The sequence below is a fragment of the Mastigoproctus giganteus genome, chromosome 4, assembly GCF_048544385.1.
Source record: "Mastigoproctus giganteus isolate SK-2022 chromosome 4, ASM4854438v1, whole genome shotgun sequence".
NCBI lineage: Eukaryota > Metazoa > Arthropoda > Arachnida > Uropygi > Thelyphonidae > Mastigoproctus > Mastigoproctus giganteus.
In genome coordinates this window covers 107235134-107261388 of record NC_143578.1, presented here as the reverse complement: position 1 = coordinate 107261388, position 26255 = coordinate 107235134, and the positions used below count along the sequence as shown (strand labels likewise).

The window sequence follows — 26255 nt, the reverse complement described above, 5'->3', positions numbered from 1 at the left end:
ATAAATATCACAGAAAACATGAAACCTTTTGTTTGAGGTTCTATGCGATACGAAAGATTTCATCTAATTCTTTTACCGTTATCTCCTTCGCGGTAACATTTTCATCTGGCTCATTTAAAAATTTGAATTTTTAAATGCAAGTATGCATTGACTTTATTAGCAGGAGACAAACACATTTTCTTCCGATGGTTGATGGAACACACAGAGGTGGGCAGCAGGCAAACGTTTGTTTATTGACCGTACGACTCGCGGTAAGCTTAACGCGCAATTCAAATCTTTTTCAACTATCGCATAAAAAAAAATCGCGTTACATTTTTTTTTTTTTTTTTTTTGTAGTTGGCGCATAGGCTTCTGTGGCCATAATGCACCTCCCAAAGTTTTTGCAGTACTTTGATCCAAGCCCGAGGCGGGATTCGAACCCGCGACCTTTGGGTTGCCAGGCAGTCACTTTACCCGGTCGGCTCGCGTTAACTAGAAATTTGCATCGTGTAAAGGGGAAAAGTGGTATCATTTTTCAAATAGCATTAACTGAATATCGCATTAATCGAACTCGCATTATGCGAGGCCTGGCTGTATATGGTTGGAAAGATCTCATTACATAGAATAAATCTGAATTTTTTAAAATTTTATTCACTAAAAAATGATGGTGTGGGAGGGTGTGAAAGTTTTCATTTTTTGACATTCATTGTACCTAATGGCATTTCTTAACCACTGGGCAGAAAATTCTTAAAACATTCTCCAAATAATAACAATATTGATATCTCTTGTATTTCCGAATTATAACCGTGTTTCTGAAATTTTCAGCGACAAAATGAGCAAATTTTCAAGGTTTTTGAACGACTACTCCAAAAATAATAATCCAATTCAAATTTCAATACGATTTCTGATATGCGGTCAGAGGACTACATATATGGTAAAAATTTCAAGTTTGTAACTTTTCTAGTTTAGGAGCAAAGTGGCTCTGACAGACAGACAGACAGACAGACAGACAGACAGACAGAATGACGAAACTAATAGGGTTCCTTTTCTACTTTTACGGAACCCTAAAAAGGAACCTCTTTTTCAGCATGCCATGAATTAGTAAACTTGAATAAAAACGAATAAACATCCCAACATTAGAAGAGGAGTAAAGCCTTTTTGTCCCGCATGCCAGAAAGGTTGAAATCCCAGGGTTCAACATTCCATGGATTAAGTAAATGAGAATGAAAAGAAACAACCCAAGATTAGACAAAGAATAAGCCCTTTAGCTCATAAGCTTGAAAGGCTCCTGATGGTCAATACTTCCCGGAAGAATAAAAACAAAGGGTTGCCTCGGGGATGGTTGAAGAATGTGGTTGGAATTCCAGGTAACAGTTAGTCTCTCAAAACACTCCCCAGTGACAGTGTCCAATGACGAATGTCCAGTGACGTCACATGGGAAAGAGACCACCCCCAACTCTAACACACAAAACCTGGAAGGCGAGAAGACTTGCTCTCTCTCTCTCTCTCTCTCTCTCTCTCTCTCTCTCTCTCTCTCTCTCTCTCTCTCTCTCTCTCGACCGCTAGACCTTGAAGCTCTCTTTTGACCAGCTCTCTGAATGGCCAGCACTCATCCGCAGTCTCTCTCGCTCGCCAGCCCTGGGCTCGTTCTCGCCTGCTAGATCTTGATCCTGCCCTTGCATTCTCAACCGCCCTGGATATGCCCGGAAACTCTGGACTCGGAGGATCACCGTCAGCCTGCAAGAAATCCCTCATGCTCACGCTAAATCATATTTTGATTGGAGACAGGTAAAAATGAATTCTCTTTAACATCTTAACAACATTATCATAAAAAAAAAATATTTTTAGTAGGCATTGCTTGCGAGGCTAAAAGCTTTAAACTATTTTACAAAAAAAAAACTTTTTTTCTTCACAGAAAAAATGAAGAGACATCAAAGTGGGGCAGAAAAGCGAAAAAAGTTAAAAAACCTGGAAATTGCTGAAAGCCAAAGAAATTCATTGCATAAATTTTTAAAAGTTAATACAGAGACAGGGTTGCCATCAACATCTATGTCAGATAATTCTGAATTGCCTACGTTCGAAACTTTTTATAAAGAAGAGAAAGAAGAAGAACAAGAGGTTGAAATTGCTACTGAAAAAAGGGATTGCAAAAATGCAGAAGGTAGAGATAGTCCAGAAAGGCGCTTCGATATAGACATCGAAGTAATAAATTATATAGCTTTATGGCCAACAATATTAACAGATGCTATTATTGATCATATTCTTAATAACAAACCAAAAAATATTAGGAATATAGAGAATTTAAAATCAGTGTATAATCAGTGTATGTTCAGAGATGAAGTATATTACAGAGGACTGTCTTATGATCATTTCTACAGAAAGAAATCAAATGGAATTATGGAAAAGAGAAATTGGCTGGTATTTTCAGAAACAAGCAAAAGTGTTTACTGCTACCCTTGAAAACTCTTTTCAACAATAAAGTCTAAATTAATAACTGGTTTACAAAATTGGAGATCAATAACTGTTATTTTATCGGACCATGAAGTTTCAAAAGAACACATGCCAGCCAAGTGTACTTTGTATAAAAGTTTAACAAAATTCAATAGAATTGATACTCAACTATTACAGGAAAAGGAAAAAGAAGAATGTTACTGGAGAGAAGTGTTGAAAAGAATTGTATCAACAATAAAATTGTTGAGTCGTTTAGGATTAGGATTTAGGGGTCACGATGAAAGCAAAGATTCCAATAGGAAAGGAAATTATTTAACCTGCTTGTAATTTTGGAATATCTAAGTGAATACGATGTTATTGAATTAATACGATGCTACAAAAATATGCCAACCAAGGATGAGGAAATGTAAACTATTTATCTCATATTATTTGTGACGAATTTGGAAATCAAGTAAGAGCGGAAATAATTGAAGAAATCAAATCTGCGACTTATTATAGTATAATTGTTGATTCCACTCCCGATGGTTCGCATGTCGATCAACTAACTTTTGTGATAAGATATGTTTCATCCTGTGGTAATATAATGGAAAGATTTGTGGAATTCATTCCCATAGATAAACACGTCTTCATATTTGGAACAAGAAGTTTTGCAAACTTTAATAAAATTAGGAGTGAATTTTAAAAACTGTCGAGGACAATCATTTGATAATGCTTCTAATATGTCAGGTAAGTACTCAGGTTTGCAAGCATGTACGGTTTTTATTCCGTGTGCTAATCATTCCTTAAATTTAATTGGAAATTTTGCTGCAGAAAGTTGTAGCGCTGCAATTGAGTATTTTATGTTTGTGCAGAATTTATTCACATATTTTTTTCCTTCATCAACCCATCGCTGGAAAATTTTATCTAGAAATGTGTAAACATTACATCACAGTGAAAAGAGTTTCTAATACAAGATAGTCATTGAGGTGCCTCTGTAGCCAGGTGGGAAGGAGCAGCAGTACGTAGCACATGCTTTTTGATTAGACTGGGGTTTGAGCCTGTCACCACCAAATACGAAGGATGTAGAAAGGTCAGGGAATGACCACTGCATATTCTCGGAGCAATATGGCCTTAGTTACTAATGCTCCTAAAAACCAAATAACAACAAGATGGTCAGCAAGAGCAGATGCTGTATTAGCTATAAAACTTGGTTTCACCCATGTAAAAGAGGCTTTAACTGAAATTTGTAATTCAGAAGAAGAAAAAAAAAAGTTACCATAGTGGAGGTGACTTCACTTCTGAAGAAAATGGACAAATATGAAACCGCACTAATGACAGTGATTTGGAATACTATTTTACAAAGAATAAATGCTACTAGAAAATCACTGCAATCAGTGGAGTGCGAACTATTGAAAGGATCTACCCTACTGAAGTCATTAGAAAATTTTATCAATAATTTCAGAGAAGAATTTGAAAAAGTTGAAAAAGAGGCAACTGATTTATCAGCGCTATCATTTAATGTGGAAGATGGACAAACTCGTGGACAACAAAAGAGAAAAATGTTTTTTGATGAAAACAAAAAAGTCGGACGTGAATTTACAATAAGAGAAAATTTCATAGTCAATTCATTTTGCCATATGTGATAACACCAAGGCAGAACTATCTCGAAGAACTCAGACTTTGAAGTTGTTGTAGAGCCTTTTCGAATATTTTTTGATTGGAATTTATTAATAGAAGAAAAAAAGAATGCGATAAAAAAGTTTAAGGATAAAAAAAAAAGACATTGATGTTTGTAATTTTGAAGATGAATTTGACCATTTTTTAATATTTCTAAAAGAAAACGAGGACACCATAAAAACCACACCAGACATCTATCGAGCCGCCAAAGAAATGTCTTGCACATTTCTGAATGTTGAAATATTATTGAAAATTTTTTTAACAATTCCCTTATCTAATGTCAGGAGAAAGATCGTTTTCTGTTTTAAAGTGTGCAAAAAATTATTTAAGGAGTACTATGGGAGAAGAAAGATTAAATAATATGGCCATTCTGTATATAGAGCAGGAAATTTTAAGCCGAATTGACACTGCAAAAATAATTGGCGAATTTGCAAGAAATAAAGCAAGATGGAAATTCATGTAAAAAATGTTTTTAATAAATTAATTTAATGTGTTATGGTATGAAATTTTTGATTACTTTTCTTTTTTGTTAATAACTTAATGAGAGTTTTCTTGAAAATTTTTTTTTCTAACTTGAGTTTGAGGGCCCCGAAATTTTTACCGCTTGGGCCCCCACTTGGCTTGATCCGCCTCTGTGAGAGAGGTATTGGGAACAATATTCCATGGTTTGGCAGATTTGTACAGAGCGAACAGCTATTTGGAAGAAAAGTAACACTGATAGCAAAAGAGAAAACCCAATTTTTTTATATGCAGAGGAAGCAAGATTTGTAATGTGCTTGTGCGAGAGAGAGAGAGAGAGAGAGAGAGAGAGAGATTAGCAGTCAACGTAATCCCGAATAGAGATATATGATCTTGTCTAGAAATTAGAGTATCATTGAAAATGCAACATTCTTCTCTTGAACAGCTTTAGCACATTTATTGGAAAATCAAGGTTTAGATAAAGGACAAGATTTTAAAGTGGAATGGGGAATAAAAGGATTCATCCCTACAAGAATGAGGCCACCATAGCCATGTGGTCTGGTGTGAGGGTACATAAGTACATGCTGACCGGGCTAGCCAGGTGGGTAAAGTGCCTGCCTGGCAACCCAAAGGTCGCGGGTTCGAATCCCGCCTCGGGCTTGGATCAAAGTACTGCAAAAACCTTGGGAGGTGCACTATGGCCACAGAAGCTGATGCGCCAACAACTACCAAAAAAAAAAAAAAAAACATAGGTACATATGCCTTGAGTGACCAGGGTTCAAGCCAGTGACTGCTAAATATGGTGATTTTTCTTGTATTCTCTCTACTTTGTGAACTCTGACCGTGTGGTCATTACAGAGTATAAACAGAAAATTTATTTATTTAATAATTTAACTGATACGAACTGAACAAACGTTGACATCAAAATATTTGAAACAGTAATCCAACTGAGGAAAAGAATAAAAGAAATCTCGCAGATCATCCCATTTTGCATTCTTAAAATGCGAAAAACCACAAGTTTGAGAATGGCCATGAGAGAAAGGCTCCATTTGAAAAGAGACCATCACCAAGTTGTGATCTGAGGTGCCTAGAGGACCACTCACCTCAACCGTGTACTTAGAAGGGTTATTTTTGAGAAAATGATCAAGTGTGTTGGCTGATATTCAGGTTTGTCTGATATTCTGGTAGGTAAATGAATCTATATGAGGTTATTAGTAATTGCAAAAGCCTCAGCTTCTCAACCAGTGGGTCTGTGACTAGAAAATGGAAGCCAGCTGGAGTTGTGAACATTAAAAATCAGCAAGGAAAATTACCTTACTGTTAGGAAAGTTGGCCTGGAGAAAGTCAAGTTTCAAAGAGAGGAAATGAAAGAGTTCCAAGTGATTAGTGAAATTGTGAGAATGATAGAGGCAACAGATAAATTTGACAGAATGTGGTAGAGAGATTTAAGCCAGAGAAGATCGGAAAGAGGGATTCCAAATTACTAAATCTCTGGCAAAAAATATCAGAACAGATATATGCACATGTACCACCTTTGAAGCAAAAGGAATTATACAGCGAATAATTCAGACAACAGAGATGAGCAGTGGTTGAATCAACTGATAACTGGTATTCTGTCAGAAAAAGTATATGTGGTTTGGCAGACTGTAAGCAGAAATGGACATCACTGAGACCACGGATATTTGTGAAATGAACAAGAAGTTTTTGATAGGTTTAGATCTTTTTGTATATAAGTTTGTTCTATTAGTTTGATAATTCATGGTGTATTCAGAAGTAAGAAAGGTGGGATCACATGCTGCATGAAGTAATAAAATTTTTTGGTATGGTGTACACATGGTAAGAATATATCCAGCTCTTTGTCATAATGTGGTCTTGACAATTCCCTTGCCCCCACACGCATGCATACACACTACATGGACTTCCTCCAGTCACTGTCTGGCAGAGTAGAGGCAGCGAGATTATACACTTGCTGATCCAGAAGCCTCCTAGAACATTACCAATAGGATTGGTCAGCGGACTGCCTGTGAACACCCTTTCAGAGCTCTACCCTCGAAATATAAGGAAGATTGGATCTTGCCATGATGTCCATCATAACCTCAAATGATATCAATCATTCAATCATACTGCATGATGGAAGAGATATGGGGGGGGTTCCAGAGCTTTGTTCTGGACACTAAACATGGCTTCCACCATATCAAGCCTCCAATGCCTCCAATATGGTATTGCATAAGTGTTGAGAGTCATCTACCATAGTATCGCTTGGTAACACAGAGGCAGCATTCTTCAGTGTGGTCTAGGCACTACAACTTGACCCTGGCTTACAGTGATTCACACTTTGGCGGTCATGTATAGTGAGCTAGGTGCTGTATTGTATTTGAAGACTTGACATGGGGTTGATATCCAGGTTATTAACAGCTCCACCATCATGAAGGGGTAAGCAGAGGATTTGGCTGTCACTGACCGACCAGACTTTGCCGAAATTAGGTCCATTTGACTTGAGTGTCACCTGAATATCAGTTCCATCAGCATTTTGGGCTCCCAAATAGAAAGCACAGCTTGGCATATCTGAGACAATGTCTGTGACAGCCTAAAGGACAAAGCCTCAAGTATTCTGCTGTTCTCTGATTTTTGGTCTATTTGTTTGCTGTGGATGTTATCTTTGGATAAAAACCGAAGGGCCTTCTATAGAAGTATCACATAAGAGGTAAAGAAGGTAATGGTCCACCTGTGCAGAAGACAATCATGGAGTTCTGGGCAAAATATGGAGCAGTGAAGTAAGGCATAACATCCAAGCCCCCTGGATAGAACTAGAATGGAAGAAAAATCAACAACATACAAGAGATGACAGAATGGGAAATTCATGAGGAAGAAGTACAATAGGTGATCAGGGAGTTCTACAACTGCCAAACCCCAGGGATAGATAACATCCTCAAGTATTGGTACAAGAGGTTCACCTGCATGCTAGCACATAGCAGAGCAGTTCACCCGGATAATGAATTATTTAGAGTTAATCCCAGAGTTTCTTACTCAAAGAATCGCCCATCTGAAGCCTAATGACCAAGGTACAAGAAACTGTGAATTGGGCGATTCTTTGAGTCAGAAACTCTGGGATTATCTCTAAATAATTCATTATCCAGGTAAACTGCTCTGCTAGGTGCAAGTACACTGTGACAGAGCAGCAGAAGGGATGCAAGGAGCATCCCTTCTGCTCCTTGGATTCAGCAAAGTGCAATTGATCATCGACATGGCAGCTATGGAACAAGCCTACAAGAAGCACTGCAACCTGTATGCAGCCTACATCAACTACTGTGGCACCTTCAACTCTGTGCCTCATAGCTGGCTAACAGAGATGGTGAAGATCTACAAGGTTAACCCGATAGTGACAAATGTTCTAGAAACAACGATGTCGAAATGGAGTACCATCGTCAAGGTCAAAAATATCATAACTATGCCAATCCCATCAATAGAGAGGAATCTTTCAGTGAGATGCACTGAGTCCGCTGGTTTTGTCTAGTGCTGAACTCACTATCCAGCATGCTCAATAATGGCGCCTCCGTAGCCAGGTGGGAAGGAGCAGCAGTGCGTAGCAGTCGCTTCTTGATTAGACCAGGGTTGATTAGACGAGCCCGTCACCACCAAATACGGAGAATGTAGAAAGGTCAGGGAATGACCATCGCATATCCCAGAGCAATATGGCCTTAGTTGCTAATGCTCCTAAAAACCAAATAACAAAACAAACAAACAAACAAAACATGCTCAATAACAGCCATTACAGATATACCCTCAAAGAAGGAAGAAAAACTTGAACGCTCCATCCCGTTCATGTACATGTATGACATCAAGCTCTATGTGGCAACTGACAAGCAACTCTAACAGCTAATTTGGATCAATGAAGAATTCAGCAGTGACATCAGGATGGAATTTAAACTTGCATTGGAGAAAACAAATATTTTCATAAGTCAGCCAAACAGCTGCTGCTGATTGGAGCCCTGTCAGGGGGAGAGACCTACAAATACCTGGCAATGTTGCAAGCTTAGCAGTTAGAGCACAAGGAGATCAAGGCCTGCGTGACTGAAAAATACCAGAAACCCAGAAGCCTGCTAAAAGCAAAGCTAAACAGAGGAAACACAGTTAAAGTCATAAACACTTATGCAGTTCAAGTGCTAATGTACTCCTTTAGGATCATAGAATGGGCTTGGTCAATGTTCTTGTGTTTCTCACTATCTTCTACGAACATTGACCAATGACTTCCGAGCTAGACAAAAACATTGACAAAAAGCCATCACCACCACCTGGTGAGCGGTGGAGAGACTGACCATAGCCTGGAAAGAAGTAGGAAGAGTTTTGACAGACCTCATCAAACAACAGAAGAAAGCAATTGAAAACATAAAGGATTTCTGCCAGGCCATAAGGAAGATAGATAAGCAGCATACCTTGCTCAACCCAAGTGCAGAGCCGACCGGGCTAGCCGAGTGGGTAAAGTACCTGCCCGGCAACCCAAAGGTCGCGGGTTCGATTCCCGCCTCGGGCTTGGATCAAAGTACTGCAGAAACCTTGGGAGGTGCAATATGGCCACAGAAGCCGATGCGCCAACAACTACCAAATCAAAAAAAAAACCAAGTGCAGAGACTGCTCCAGCCCAGATGGAAGAAACAAAAATAGAAATATGCACAAAGAAGGCACTCCATGGCAGACTCTACAATGACCTCCATTGAGACAACAGATAAAATGACTTCCAATGTATGGCTCACAAACTCCTTGAGGCTGAACGATTCATGCTCGCCATCCAAGAACAGGTAATCAACACCGAGACCAACAGTAATTACACTTCCAAAGACCCCCAGAGTGACAGATGATTCTCGACAATGCCACCTGGCCTCAGAAAGGATCCAGAACATCACCATAGGTTGCAGGGTGATCACCCACACAGAGTATATACATAAACATGACCAGGTCAGCAGACTAATAAATCAGAAGCCAACAAGGAAATGCCAGTTGATCAAAGAAAGTGTATGTATTACATGTACAAACCCACAGACTGTATTAGAAACCTCAACCCGTGAACTGTACTGGGACTACACCATAATAACAAACAAAATGAACCTGCACAACAGATGGGCACATAAACCTAATCAAATCAACAAGAAGGAAAAGGCTACCTGTCTGATCAGCTTAGTGGTGCCCAACACTGGCAACTTCCAGAAAACCTAAGAGTAAAAGATCAAGAAGTGCAGCCTAAGACAGGAGGTCAAAGACATTGCATAGGGAACAAGTAATAACCATCCGATCACCATGTCAACCACTGGCATAGTGCCAAAGAGCCTACACAAGCACTTAGCAGCATTAGGCCTCCCAGAAGAACACCTACAAGTTACTCCAAAACGTTGCAACACATGTAGGATAGTCTGAGAGTTCCTCAGCAAATAACAATAGCAGCCAGACGTAACCACCCAGTGCACTTAGTACCAGTACTGTCACACAGGATGACAAAAAACTTCCATTAGGAGAAATAGCAATAATATTTTAACCATGATTCCAAATGTGCAACAGTTCATTTCCCTTTGAGCTAAATTAGACATTTTGAAATGTTGTGAGAGTTAAGGGGACAGTGCTGCAGTGGATCATTCTCTTTCTCTGGCTTCATCAACTTGGCGGATGATTTGCTGAGCTGTTGTAAAAAAAAAAAAAAAAAAAAATTAATGTGCTCCAGAATTAGTAACTTTGAGCACATTTGATTTTTTTTTTTTTTTTTTTTAAATTCTTTAACTGTGACAGTGTCACAGTTAAAGAATTTTGAGAAATTGGTATCATCCACAATCATTTGCAGAACCAGTCAGGAACTCTGGACGACTAATAATGCTTTCACGGAGTGATTCATGTACCACTGTTCATTTGTGATATTGCTCTTGATCCATTTCAAGTTTTTATCACATTCTGTTTTGAAGGGGACCTAAAGGCCTTTTAAAGAATGAACAACCTTAATTTGCTTTCCTGCCTCCAGCCACAAACATTGTTATAATCTACAGATTAGGGCAGGGGTATCCAACCTTCCCCCCCCCCCTTTTTTTTTGTTAAAACCTAAAATGTGCAAGGTTTTGGTCTACATGATTTATTTTAGGCATGTTTTTTTTTTTTTGTCATCAGACTGCTACAAGAACAATTCTAATACATTTTTAATAGGATTTAAATTTTGTTGATTGATATTCATATTCGTACGTATATCCATACATTCATATGAATGCTGACCACATATATTTATGACAACATTGATGTGAATGGTCTAATTTTGTTAACATGTAATAATTAAAACAAATATCTAGCACTATTATTACATAACACTAATAGCATTGTTTTTACATAGTTGTAGCAGTACTGTTAAATATGAAGAAGGTACATAATATCATAAAAGCAATTGAAAAATTGAATATTACTAAGAAAAAATATTTTCATAAGTCAGTGTATATTTTGTGACACTTGAGTTTTAAACTCTGGCAGAGTTTAATAGAATAGTACTTAGAACTGCTTATGTGGCCACAGGTTGGACATACTTGGATTACGGCATTATTGTCAATTTAAAAGTGTTTTACCTTCAGACTTAACTTATTTTGGGCAGTGAAAATAAGGAAGGTGAAAATACCTGAATGTTTATCCTTATCGGGAATACTGTTGGAGAATTTTTCTATTGTGTTTTTTATTGATTTTGATATGAGTTTATGGGGATAACCACAGTTACTGATTATGTGTGCTATCTGGAGGATTTTGTCCTGGCCTTTGCAGAGACCTCTCAATGTGGGTCAATGTGGCTACTGGTCCTCCAGATTAGCATCACTGGAGTCCAGTGTCTAGTTTCCAGGCTAACATCATAGGAATTCGGAGTATTTGCCGTACATTGCGACCCGTGGAAATTTGGAAAGGGGAACCCTGGTGATCGAGAGGCCCAGCTTCAACACACCACTTTGGCCCCTGCTTCAACAAGACGAGTGGTGCTGGAAGGTCTGGCTAGGCTCAGTCAACTAGTGGGTTCACCTGCGAGAGTCAACCACGTCAATGTCACACCCTTATCCTCATGGTTTGAGGGACAGGATTCAGGCTGGTAGCAGTGCAAGTATAGTGTCTGAGTAAAAGCACTATATAATAACTGTATATAATAATGGAAACTTTTTTTCAGTTACCATAAAGCTCTTTATTTGAGCTCTTTATTTTATTTGATACTACACTAAACATTCATGACTACAGACCCTTCATCTTGAGTACCCAGCACTCAGCAGTTGACTGATTTATTTCTATGAAGAAGTCCAAATGTAAATCCAAAAATGTATCTTTATGGACATATTACATCCTATAATTTCATAGGCCTTAAGAAGCTCATTGACTGTCTTATTAATTTTCAGCCTTGAAATTTCCCAAAAAATTTTTAATAATGTTATTGAAAACCGTTTTCAACTTCAGTCATTCAGCTGTTCTTCAAAATGTTCATCTTTCATGAGTTTTCTTATTTGGGGTCCCACAAATATGCCCTTTTTGAATTTGTTCTCGCTGACTCCAGTAAATGTCTCTTTCGGGTAAAGAAAACCTGCTCCATTTCAGTCCAAAACTTGAACAAAAGTTTTCATTAACCCAAGTTTAATATGCAATGGTGGTAATAAATATTTATCAAGAGTAACCAATGGTTTATTTGCAGCATTTTTGATTCCTGGAATCCATTCTTTTCTTTGAGGCCATTGTTTTTTAACATAACCGTTTTTTCTTAATACTACTGTCCCATTCACAAATAAAGTGGCAAATATTTGGTATAGCCAAGTTGTAGGCCTAGAGAAAGAGCAATCACTTTAAGATTACCATACTTGATGCTTGTCAAGAGAAGTTTCATATTATCATAGGGTTTTTTTTTTTTTTTTCACTTATGCAACATTTACTACAGATACTGATGGTGATGTATTTCTATTATGGAGCAAACTGTTTTCAAACACTCACGTTTGAAAAATAAATAATAACTGCCATTCAGCTGGATTGTGCAGGTACCCTAGAATTAATTTCCATTAGAGAATTTACATTACTGCAGTAAACCAAATCACCTTCTTGAGAAATTAAATGTATAAATGTTTGCTGACATTTACAAAAATTACAATTTAACATTGACGAATGCATATTTTGATGTCCTCTTGCAAGGAGATTCCATCCTTTCAGTCTAGAAGCCAAAAGTCTACCCTAATTTTTAATAAGTTCTGAACACGAATGGGATCATTTAGTTCCTCTTGAAAAATTAAGTGTAGTTCTGAGGAAGAACATCACTTCGTATGTGGGGTCACTAATTTGCTGGTCTTTTCCATAGTCATTCTGAGTCTCACCATCAAACTCAATATCATCTGGTTGATCTTCTTCATTCAAATTAAGTTTCTGCTGGTTTTGCTACACTTCTTCACTGTGTAAAATAAATTTTATAGCTGTATATTTGGATATTTTATGGTATGTTTAGATTTAGAGGTAATTAAATCAAAACATACCATAAATGTTTGTTAAATAAAAACATTTCCCTGAAATGTTTTTTAAATAAAAAATAACAATATGTAGAATGGTCTGACTTTAGTTCAACTCCACCAAATACATAAGTTAGTTTGGAGTCACCTGGGGAACAGTAACCCCAAAATAACTTATGCATGTGGTGGAGTTGAACTAAAGCTGGTAGTGGAGGAAAGGGACATGGGTATCAGACATGAAGTTCTCTGAGTATTGTAGACTGGTTGCAAGGAAGGCTCATGGCATCCTATCGATGATTTATCGAACAGTTGCTAGTAGAGATAAGGACATCATAATCCCATTATATAAGGCTATTGTTAGACCACACTTGGAGTACTGTGTTTAAGGATGGAGACTGCACCTAAAGAAAGACACTGTACTTCTTGAAAGGGTCCAAAGACAGGTAACTTGCCTGGTGGATCGGCAAAAGAGCATCATATGAGGAAAGACTTTGAATATGTGGTTGCAGAGCTTGGAAACTAGGCACCTTAGAAGAGACTTGATCGAGATGTTTAAGGCTCTGAGAGGCATAAATAAAATGAATGGGGACGAAATTTTCACGGTTATAAATGATTCTAGAACTAGGGGCTATAAATACAAGTTACAGGGGAGAGATGTTTAGACTGGATTGCAGGAAGTTTTATTTTAGCTATCAAGTTATAAATTACCTACACGGATGGTAGAGGCTGACAGTTTGGGGAAATTCAAAGGTCAGCTGGATAATTACCTACAGGTGGAGGGAAATGCATAGGTTGTCTATTTCCTTTTCTCTCATTAATTATTTTTTAAAATTTTCTTATTATTATTATTTTATTTTTATTCCTATTTTATGTTATTTTATTTATTTATTTATTATTTATTTTTTTTGGCTGGTGCAGCATAAGGCTTCCTTGCACCATGTGGCCATTGCTAATTCTAATACTAATGGTCTTTTGGTTCCCTCCAAATCATAGCAACTGCAAATGTCACCACAGTGGAATCCATTTAACCAGGCAGTAAGTAATTTAACATAACTGATACAGAAGAAATGAGGAGCCCAAGTCTTATCGTGATTATCCACTTTACATCCGAAATAAAGTTAATAAGATTTTTTAATTAGAGGCATGAAATTTTGTCTCTGATTTAAAAGTTAGCTCCCAACATATATAACAAAAAACTATTAGGATGATTGATACATTTACAAGGCATCTTTGGTTGTAAATGTGCAGAAGCATCTAAAAAGTATGCACAACACTTAAAGAAGAGGAACACAAATAATGACCTTAACCATGATGCCTGGCACACAACTGAGAGAACAGTCTACTCTGGTGAAGTAAGCAATATGTCTGATCCTGTTTGAACAGCCATCTGCTACAAGTATAGAGTTTTGTGGAAGGTTTGAACATACCTTAGCTTATCAGAGCACACAGAACAGCCCTTTTAATTAATTTATTAATTTTGTAAAATCACACTCTATTATTTTTCTATTACTATTATATCAAAATTTAAACTATTGTCTCATAAAAATTATGCATGATAGAGAAATTCTGTTTGCATTTTTGAATTCAGTAACAAAAAATACTTAAGGATTGGCAAGAAACGTTCGTATGACAAAATGTGTGTTGACCATTGTCAAAAAACACAGAAACCTACAGGAAGTATAAAATCTGTAGTTAAGTCACCAAGGGGGCTAAGACAAGCAAGCTCAGAATGTAAAGAACTGAATATTTTGCATCTACATGCAAAATTCACCTGTGTAGCTTTTACAAATGGGAATACTGGAAGTATGCCAATTTATAACTAGAAGCTACTTGTACGTGATTTTGCAAAACTGGGAAGAATTTGGAAAATAAATTTTTGAAATCAAAAGTAAATAAAGCAAATAAGGCATTGAAGAGTTTGACAAAAAAGAAGTAGCAAAGGAGGTAAGCAAACCTTGGTAAGCAAAGATAAGAATATCTTTAGATTCAGGAGACGTTTCTACAGATTGGACACTCAAAATGTCTCTCCTATTCACAAAGGGGGAGGCAAAGGGCAAAGTTATAATGCCAAGTAATATCTAGTTATTATAGATCCATAAGACTGACTGCTGTTGCAGGAAAATAATGGAGTCAGTAATTAAATACTATTAAGAAGTTTTCCTAATGGAGGTTCAAAACTTCTTATGAGGGAAACTTCTTAGAAGGGAAAATGACCTAAGTGTATGAAATATTAAATACACAAAGAAAAATGAAAAGATTCACATACAGAAGTTAAAGATGATTTTTCAATACTATTTCAAAATTAATTAATATTTTACTTTAATTAGTATAATCAGTAAAATTAATGATTATTATATTATATTATACTCATATAATCAGTATGATTAATAACTATTATATGCATATAATTATTATATGCATATAATCAGTATAATTAAGTAGCATTAAATGAACAAGTTAGTGCATAGCATCATTTTAGTTCGTAGTAAATCACTGAAGTAAGTGAAATGGCATTGTTTTTGTTCATCTCATATTGTGAATGCCTTCACAAAAGTTTCCCTGATATAGTTACTACCTTGGATAAGCAATGCTTTGCCAGTGGAGAACACTAACGTTACTTATTCTCGGCAGATACCACCACCCAGATGGCACTGTGTAAATGTGTATGGGATAATAAACACTGTTCTCCACATCTCTGTCCCTATTAGACGTAGAGAAATGAAAGGTAGAGGAAAGTGATAGTAGGAGAGGAAGAAGAAGAAATGTCGTCAAAAAAGGAAAGGGGCAGTTACTTCTCAAACTCACTGAATTATTCACTCATTAATCCCTCGAACAGGCAACCCTTCCCCAGTAGGGAAGACTGTTGTTACCTGTTCTCACTAACGAAGGATACCAGACGCTGCCGTTTCAAGGCTTGTTGGCCTCTCATCGGTGGGTGGGTGGGCAGGTACCCTGGTGACACAATAAGTGACAACCTAGTTATGAAGTATAATTCCACAATATGAGAGATGCCAGCAATTTTTCGTAGTCTGCAGCTTTCAGACCTAAAAGCTTTTTAAGTCTTTACTGTTGCACACCATCTGGCATCTCTCATATTGTGGAATTATACTTCATAACTAGGTTGTCACTTATTGTGTCACCAGGGTACCTACCCACCCACCATGAGAGGCCAGGAAGCCTTGAAACGCTGCCATCTGGGTGGTGGTATCCACGGAGAATAAGTAACATTAGTCTTTTCCACTGGCAAAGTGTTGCTTATTTGAGGCAGTACAATATCAGGGCAACTCGTTGTGAAGACATTCACTTATGAGATATAACAAAAATGATGCCGCTTCACCTACTTCGGTGATTTACCACGAAGTAAAATGATGCTATGCACTAACTTGTTCAATTAGTGAATTTTCTGTAGTGTGAGGCTTTCAGTCCTAAAACCTTTTTAAGTTATAGCATTAAAATAATTAGGGCCAAAACAGCAGGTACACAAAAATATCGTTATTCTTTAAAGAATTACCAAAAATACTAATGGTAATCCACAAAAATAAAGTATTATAAATTCAGCTTTCAACATACCTTAAAAGATCACAATTACAATAAGACAGTAACAGTCCACTAAATAATTCAGAACTGTTGAGAACCATCAGAACTTAGCAGAAACACTTTACTGTGCTTCACGTGTTTGACGTTATCCAATTATGGATGTTATTGAAAACAATTGCAATATGTCACTTCCATCATATCAAAATGTTTGTATTGTTTAATATTTTTGTAATATAAAAATAGAGAATGTCTATACAGGCAACTCTCAGTTTATGAACGAGTTCCATTCCAAGACATTGTTTGTTATACGTTTTGTTCGTTATGTGTATCTTGCATTCCTAAGCTTTTACGATATGTATCGTATATGTTAGCAGCCATTTTAAAGCATTAAAACCATGTAATAAACATCGAATGGTCTACACAATGCATTTTATTATAATGTATGTATGCATTACATACATTGTCAGGGAAAGTACTAGAGAAAAGAATATCCTAGACCTCATCATCACACATGAATCAGATGACATAACAGGGCTGACAGTAGAGGAACCAGTAGCAGGAAGTGATCACGGAGTTCTACGGTGGATGATGACGAGAGAGGTAGCAGAAGTAAAAGGCAAAGGAATGGGTTTTAATTTCAGAAAAGGAAATTACGATGCCTTAAGGCACTACATGGCCTCTATTAACTGGGTAGATATCGCGCAGAGAATGAATACATTTGAACTGTGGTACGCTTTTAAAACATTAATCACCGATGCCTTGAATGCGTATATACCATTAAAAAAATACTCCACGAGAAGGGTTCCAAGTTGGATGAATAGTGAAGTTGCCACATTACTTGAGCAGAAAAAGGTGGCATGGAAACGTTACAGAGCAATAAAAAGTACTGAAGCCTATAACAGCTACAAGGTGATGTGTAATAGAGCCACAGAAAAGGTTCGACAGGCAAAGGCAGTTTATGAGAAATCACTAGCAAACAGAGCAAAGAGGGGGGATAAAGAATTCTTCACATATATAAATGCCAAGAAGAGCAGGACAAACCAGATCGGACCTCTACGTAAGGGAAAGGGGATAGTAATAAATACACCAGCTGCCGTTGCAGATGAACTCAACAGTTATTTTGCATCGATATTTACAAATGAAAAGCCTTTTGTGGCAATGGGAAATTGTGGGAGCGAAGTTAAAAAATATGTAATTAATGATATTGAAATCTCGCAAGATTATTTAATGAAAAAACTTTCAAGCCTACAGACTAGTAAGGCTCCTGGAGTTGATGGAATATACCCTATAATCTTGAGAGAGGCGGCAAGCGAGTGCATTGAACCACTGAGGCTGGTTATGCGAGCATCACTAGACTCTGGGGAGATTCCCTTGGATTGGAAAAGTGCAAATGTATCTCCCATACATAAGGGTGGCTCTAAAAGTGAAGTGGGAAATTATCGACCTGTCAGTCTGACTTCAGTAGTAGGGAAAATCATGGAGGCATTGATCAAGGGTGGAATTCAGGATCATTTGGATCGAATTGAAATTCTCAAGGATACTCAGCATGGTTTTGTAAAGGGAAAATCATGTTTAACAAATCTGGTTCGCTATTTCGAAAGGGTCACTCACGAGCTGGATTTAGGGAATAATTTCGACATTGTTTATTTAGATTTCAGCAAAGCTTTTGACTCAGTCCCACATGAGCGGTTGCTTTATAAGCTGGAACAGGTTGGAATCACTGGAAAAATCCTTAGATGGATAGAAGGATGGCTTCAGGGCAGGAGGCAGAGGGTTGTGATAAATGGCTATTCCTCAGATTGGGTTGCTGTAAGAAGTGGGGTTCCCCAAGGATCAGTATTAGGACCACTGTTGTTTTTAATTTTCATAAACGACATTGATGAAGGGATAGAGGGAGTGATGTCTAAATTTGCAGATGATGTTAAAATTGGTAGAGTAGTTAATGATCACTGTCAAGCTGAGCTTCTTCAGAGAGACCTAGATAGACTTCAAGAATGGTCAGAAAAATGGCAGCTGTGCTTTAATCCAACAAAGTGTAAGGTATTACACCTGGGAAACAGTAATCCCAAAATAACTTATTCACTTGGTGGAGTTCAACTAAACCCAGTACTGGAGGAAAGGGACTTGGGTGTTACGATACGGTCAGACATGAAATTCTCTGAGCATTGTAAACAGGTTGCAAGGAAGGCCCATGGTGTCCTATCGATGATCTATCGAACTTTTGCAAGTAGAGATAGGGACGTGATAATCCCATTATATAAGGCCTATGTTAGACCACACTTGGAATACTGTGTTCAAGTATGGAGACCGCACCTAAAGAAAGACATCGAGCTTCTTGAAAGGGTGCAAAGAAGGGTAACTCGCCTGGTGAGATCGGCAAAAGGGCGTCCGTATGAAGAAAGACTTCGAATATGTGGGTTGCAGAGTTTGGAAACTAGACACCTTAGGGGAGATTTGATTGAGGTGTTTAAGGCTCTGAGAGGCATCAGTAAAATGAATGAGGACAAAATTTTCAAGATTATAAAGGATGCTAGAACTAGGGGACATAAATTCAAGTTACGCGGGGAAATGTTTAGATTGGACTGCAGGAAGTTTTATTTTAGCCAGCGAGTTATAAATTACTGGAATAAGTTGCCTTCATGGGTGGTAGAGGCCGACAGTTTGGGGAAATTCAAAGGTCATCTGGATAGTACTTTCGGGTAAGGGAAGCGCATAGGATGATAGGATTAATTTCCTTTTTATTTAATTTTTAATTTCATTTTATTATTTTTATTTATTTATTAATTATTATTATTTATTTATTTATTTAATTTTTGTTTTTATCATTGTTTTGTTCGGATTTTTTTTTTTTTTTTTTTTTTTTTTTGGCTGGTGCAGCATAAGCCATAGGCTTTCTTGCACCATACGGCCGTTACTAATACTAATACTAATTATGGTTTATCGTATACGATACGTAACTTAAAATAAAATTAGAAAAGAATAAAAAAACTAGATATCATACTTTTTAATTTAAATTAAAAACAGAGTTACAAAATAAAAATAGAAAGAAAATGAGTACTAACATAATATATGTACTGTACATACATATGTATTCAACATTTACTCATCAATATCTTCATCAGAGTTCAACATTCTGCACAGTGTGGCATGTAAACCAATGTGTTTTATTTTTACTGGCTAGATTAGTTTTATTAACCGAGAACAGTGCAGTATAATTATTGTAATAAATGCATTTTTTAAAAGTTTTTATTTAAATCTTACAATTATGTTCACTATATGTTTGGCATTTCGTTTTATAAGGAACTCTATCTATTGGTGACTTTAATAAATTTTGATTGAATTGTGATGTTTGTTGTAGCAAATATTCGTAAATCAAATGTTCCTAAACTGAGAGTTGCTGTATTTAAAAAAAACATTAAGTGGGAAAATGTCATTATAATAATACACTGTGTTCTTTATCATGTACTTTTTATGCGGGAAAACTTTTTACCCAGGAAACTTCTTACGCAGGAAAATAATACATTACAATATATAACTATATATATATATATATATATATATATGTGAAAAGCAATATATAATCATGGGTTTAAACATGTAGTATCATTGATAGAAAAAATAAAAATAAGTAAGATATGACTGATGAACCAAAATGCACAAAGCAGCAGTAAAGGATGCAAAAGTTTATATATGTATGTAGGAATTGATAAGTCTGATAAATTTTGATAAAGGTACAGAGATGGGAGTGAAAAATACACAAGTATTAGTTTGTAAGAAGAGAGAAAAGAATGTGAATATATCTATGTTATGATGAATTAAGAAAATTATAGGCTGAATTGCAAAGCCAATTAGAGGTGAGGGAACTATAATGTAAAATGATTAATACAAAATGATTAATCAAATAAAATAAAAGGTGAGATTTAGCTATAAGTCAAAAAAAGGGATAGCAAAAATGCAGAAATCTAATGTTAGCTAAATTAAAAATTGATATATGGCCAGGTAATTCATCAGGGGACTACACCTGCCTACATGTATCAGGAACTGTGTTTCTTTACTTGTCAATAAGAGAAGGGAAATAAAGCATAAAAGAATAAAATTACGAGGGAAAAATCAGCACCACTCTTACTAAGTATGGACAAGGTTTAGCTGACATCAGATTTCTGCTATTTCCTTTTTTCAACTTATAGCTAAATTTTCCCACCCATTTCTGATGGCTACTAACCTTTTATTTTATTTGTTTAATTATTTTGTATTAATCATTTTACATTACAGTTCCCTAACCTCTGATTGGCTTTGCAATTCAGCCTATAATTTTCTTAATTCATCATAACATATAGGATATTCACACCTTATTTGTTGTGCCGACAGCTTGGTTCTGTCGGCACAACAAGCTAGAACAACTGTATAATGGCTCTTTTCGTGTCCACTTCTCTTCACACATTCTTTCGCATTCATTCTTCAACCTACCGTATTTCCCCATGTATAAGACGCACCTTAATTTTGGGGCCTGAAATTTGAAAAAAAATTTAGTACATAAAGTTATTGAACTCAAGTTTTATTCATCATAAAATTCGTACAACTCATCACTGTCAAAACTCCCATCCATTAGCTTGTCCTCATCTGTGTCTGATGACGAATCACTGTCTTCATATATTGCCTCGTCCTCAGTTCCATCTATGGCATTTGAAATGCCACACTTCTTAAATGACTTGACAATGATCTCAATCTTGATATTATCCCAAGATCTTTTCACCCAAGTACAAATTTCTCCTATAGTTGGTTTCTTCACTCTTCCTGCTGGTGTCAAATTGTTCCCAGAAGACTTCATCCATTGGTTCCATTCGTCTCTCGTGGCAGCTTTGAAGGGTTTTTTGTTAATGCTGACATCAAGTGGTTGGAGCTGGGATGTCAAGCCTCCAGGCATGATGGCAAGTTTTGTTTTTTTGCTCTGCAGCAATCTTCTTTGTATTTTTTATGTGTGCCCTGAACTGATCAAGCACCAATAGGGCAGGTTTGTGTAAGAGCCCACCTGGTCTCCTGCTCCAAACTTTCTCAAACCAGATCTTCATCCCATCCTGATCCATCCAACCCTTGTCATGAACGTGGACAATCACTCCTCGAGGAATGCCTTCTTTTGGCATTGTTTTGCATTTGAAAATCAGCATAGGAGACAGCTTGGTTCTGTCGGCACAACAAGCTAGAACAACTGTATAATGGCTCTTTTCGTGCCCACTTCTCTTCACAGTTACAGTTTTCATCCCCTTCTTATCAACAGTTCTGTTACTTGGGACATCAAATTGAAGGGGGACTTTGTCCATATTTGAGATCTGTGCCAACTCAAACTGATGTGTCTTTCGACATTGAATGACAAAAACGATGAAATTCAAGGACCTTCCGCACATAGCTTTCAGGCATCTTTTGGGCAAGTCTGGTGCGTGAATGCATGCTTAGTCCATTCCGTTTCGTGAACCTGAAGCACCAATTGTGTCCTCCTTTGAAATCAGTAATTCTTTTTTTCATCAGCAATTCTTCTTGCCTCATGCTGAACCATCTTTGTGGACACAGGAATTCCAATTGCCCTTTGCTCTTTAATCCATATCTTCAATTCCCTCTCTAAATCAGGCCATTTTGCCTGGCGCCTCCGTAGCCAGGTGGGCAGGAGCATCAGCACGCTTCTTGATTAGACCGGGGTTCGAGCCTGTCATCACCAAATACGGAGAATCCGGAAAGGTCAGGGAATGACCACCGCATATCCCCTCCCCGGAGCAATATGGTCTTAGATGCTAATGCTCCTAAAAAACAACAACAAAACAACAGCCATTTTGCTGACTTGCCTCTCATGGCCTTCTTCTGCCGTGGCGTTTTCAGTAGGGTTTCTTCTTTCCGTAGCCAGTCTCGGATTGTTTTCTCAGTTGGAGGAGGACCAAACTTACATTCAGCAGCATGATTTCCATTCACTTTTGCAAACTGGATCACTTTTAACTTGAATTTAGCATTGTATGAAAATCTTTTCTGAGCCATTTCTGGACAGAATGTGGCAAAACGTAACCTAATATACCGGTAACAAGTGCGAAACAATGAGTGCAAAGACAACAAGCACGAAAAAGCGGGAAATGCAAGTAAAAAAAAAATCTATAACCACTGTATAAGACGCACCCAGTTTTTAGACCCCAAATTTTTTGAAAAAAGGTGCGTCTTATACATGGGGAAATACGGTGTATATATATATATGTGTGTGTGTGTGTGTGTGTGTGTGTGTGTGTGTGTATGTATGTATATATATACACACACACACACACACACACAGGTTACAGAGAAACTCTACCAACAAACTTGAACAGGTGATAAATGGTACCAAAAGAAACATTTTTTTTCTCAAGTAAACATAGGTCGTAAATGAATCGTTACAGCAGCAGAAGCTGTTAAAGGATTGTAAAAATCAGAACAACACATTCAGTAATTTAATGTCGTTTAATGCATGCAAATCATTTGCTGTTGCACACAAAATAGAAAAAACAATTCATAAGAATTGCTCGAATTGGTACCTTGATGTTCAGTGCATAACTCACACTGACGCATCATTGAATTTTGTAGGTGTTGGAAGTTCCTAGGATTGTCTTGTATATCTGCACTTCTGCGACAATCCATGCTATAAGTTCCTCCACTATGTCAACTGGCATTTCATACACAGTCTTCATGTGTCCCGTAAAGAAAAAGTCCAAACAAGTCAGATCTGGCAACCTTGATGGCCAGGCTACAGGTCCACCTCGATCAATCCATCTGCCTGAAAAGGTTGTACGTAAGCATACACGTCTATCAAAATGTGGTGGTGCGCCATCATGTTGGAACTACATTTGTGCTCGGACAATCAGAGGAACATCCTCCAACAACTCTAGAAGTGTTTGCTCTAGAAAACACAAATAGAGTCGTCCATCTAAATGTGCAGGAAACATGTATGGTCCAACTGAAACGTTTCTCACAATGTCAGCCCATACATTGACACTAAACCTGTGTTGGTAGCCATGTACAACCATTGCATGGGGATTATTCTCTGCCCACACATGGCTGTTGAACAATCCCTCTCGGGTGAAACATGCCTCATCAGTGTAAAGCACATTATTGGCAAAATCAGGCTACAAGTTGGTTTCCTGTAAAAACCAGTGGGAGAACTCGACACGGGCAAAGTCAGCAGGTTCTAGTGCATGCTCTTTCTGGCATTGGAAAGGATGTAGTCCCGCTTCGTGCACCACATCCCACACCAAACGATGCTGCACACCCAATCGGTGTGTGAAGGCTCTTGTGCTGGTCGAAGGAGTATTAGCGAAGATCCGCAAAACCTGTTCCTCAAACCGGGGTGTCCCAGCAGTGTGTCGACATACAGTATCATGCATATTCACACCGAAAGAGCTACTACCCTGCAATCTTTAGTGTATCGCAGCAAATGTTGTGGTGAGGCAACCTTCTGTCTGGGAAGCGTTCTTGATACATCCTGCAAGCCTCTATTCTGTTTCCATTTGCTGCGCCGTACATTAGATGGATATCTGCCATTTCTGCAACAGTGAAAAGCTCCATGTCTGTACCCATACTGATCATAATATGACATTACATGTTTATGTTATTAGTGGCAGATATGCACTACTCCGAGGACCTCTCAACGCATGCATACGTTAATGTTGATGGTAGTTGTACCTTTGAGCACTGTGTTATGGATTGTTTTTCTATTTTGTGCGCAACAGAAAATGATTTGTATGCATTAAACGACATTAAATTACTGAATGTGTTGTTCTGTTTTTACAACTCCTTAATAGCTTCTGCTGCTATAACGACTCATTTACGACCTATGTTTACTTGACAAAAAATTTTTGGTTTGGTATTTTCTATCACCTGTTCAAGTTTGTCAGTAGAATTTCTCTGCACCCTATATATATAAAAGTTGAAATTTGGAATTAAGAAACCAAATCTAGTAGAGGGGAAAACTTATGTGGGAATTTCTTATCTGAGTTCTATTTTAATTATTAAAGAAGTAATGCAAGATAATCTTGACAAGAATGTAGTTATATGGTGAGCACAATAGTATAGATTCATGAAATGGAGCAGTGTGACATTTGTAGCAAGTTACACTATGGATAAAGGGAATGGATGAATGATAGAAGGCAGAGGTGTTATTAATGGGCCTGCTCTTCTTGGACCACCATTATTGGTAGTGCTCCTTAGAGTCAGTGATGGGCTGTTTACCCTTTTCAGTATTTATTCATGAAGGCCTATAAAGCTTATTGTCTAAGTTTGCAGATAATACAAAGGTTGGCAAGGTGGTTAATGATAGGAATCAAAGCATACTACTGCCACGAGACCTACAAAAATTAGGCAGATGGGCAAAGAGGTGGCATTTGAGATTTAGCATTGATAAATGCAAGATACTCTACATGGGTATAGCAATAATCCCACAATAACATACTAATTGGCTGGTACAATAATATACTAATCAGCTTTTTCATTCTTTACACTCAAAAAGACTAGGGGGGTTAAATGTACAGCCCAACACGAAGTTCTCCAAATAGTGCAGCAGGCTGCCGGAATAGTTCATGGAGTTCTGTCAGTGATATACAGGAATTTTGCCAATAGAGATAAAGAAGTGATTATTCCTTTATATTAAGTTCTCATCCTTTTTTCTGAAAACTGGATGAAACAGCCTTATGCTGTTTCATTCAGTTTGCATGCAGCATGCCTGTCTCTCACTCCCTATCTTATGTATTCAGTGCTGATTGTAATTTTATGATGCGAATCAAATAGTAGCTCTGTGAATACAAACTTTTTGTGATAATTTATTTAATTTTTAAGCAGTAATCAGTAAGATTTAATGCCACAAGAACATGGTAAATATTAAGTAATGTGTTGTAGGTCCCCCCCTTCTCTTTCGTTTCTGTCTTTCTCTCTCTCTCTCTCTCTCTCTTCACTTACATTCTCCTTTCTCTTTCATTTACATTTTCTTGGGGTCTACTTGTGGCGTCTATCTTGCCTTACTCAGGCAATCAGTTAGGACAATAACCTGATCCCTTAGAAATCAGAGGTTTTAGGGCTCTGAATTTCTGCAGCAACAGATCGCATTGTGTTTTTAATGGGAAGGTAGCTTAGCACCTTTCCATCCCGCAAAATCCATTTTCTAAGTTTATTTACTCTGGCATGGTTTGGGATGTTAGCAGAGAGATTACAACAATTCAAATAACACTTAACAATTATTTATTCTAGACAAAAAGGTCATGTATACATCTACTTTCACACCATAAACATACAATGAATAAAGCATACATCAATCTATGTGCAATCATTTGTAAACAGAAAGAAATAAGAATCAAAAGTCTCGCGATTTCATAGGTTTGTATATTTTAACTTTCTAGACAATCCTGTCCCTTCCTTTAAACTTCCTCTAAGTAATACAAGGGCGTGAACAATAATACATGTTATTAACTTAATTCTACTTTCCACATATAAAAGAAACTCGGAAAGGAAGCATTGAATTTAGAATATATTTTGGCTGTTTCACACAAGTTCATTTATACATAAGAATGGTTTACGCTTACCAATTTAGGTGGGTTTGTCCCTAGGCCAGCCGCAAGGCTTGCTTCTGTAAGGGGGGTCGGCAGCAGTCCTCTCTGGTCCTCGCATTTCCAACTCTCCTGCTAGAAGGCTACTCAGCGA

General features: G+C 37.4%; 1 protein-coding gene across 3 annotated transcripts in view; it reads left to right on the top strand.

Moving 5' to 3' along the window:
• The window catches only part of PIG-O (phosphatidylinositol glycan anchor biosynthesis class O), a 145493-nt gene that overhangs the window by 114740 nt on the left and 4498 nt on the right, over nt 1-26255 (top strand). The gene's annotated exons all lie outside the window — the stretch shown is intronic.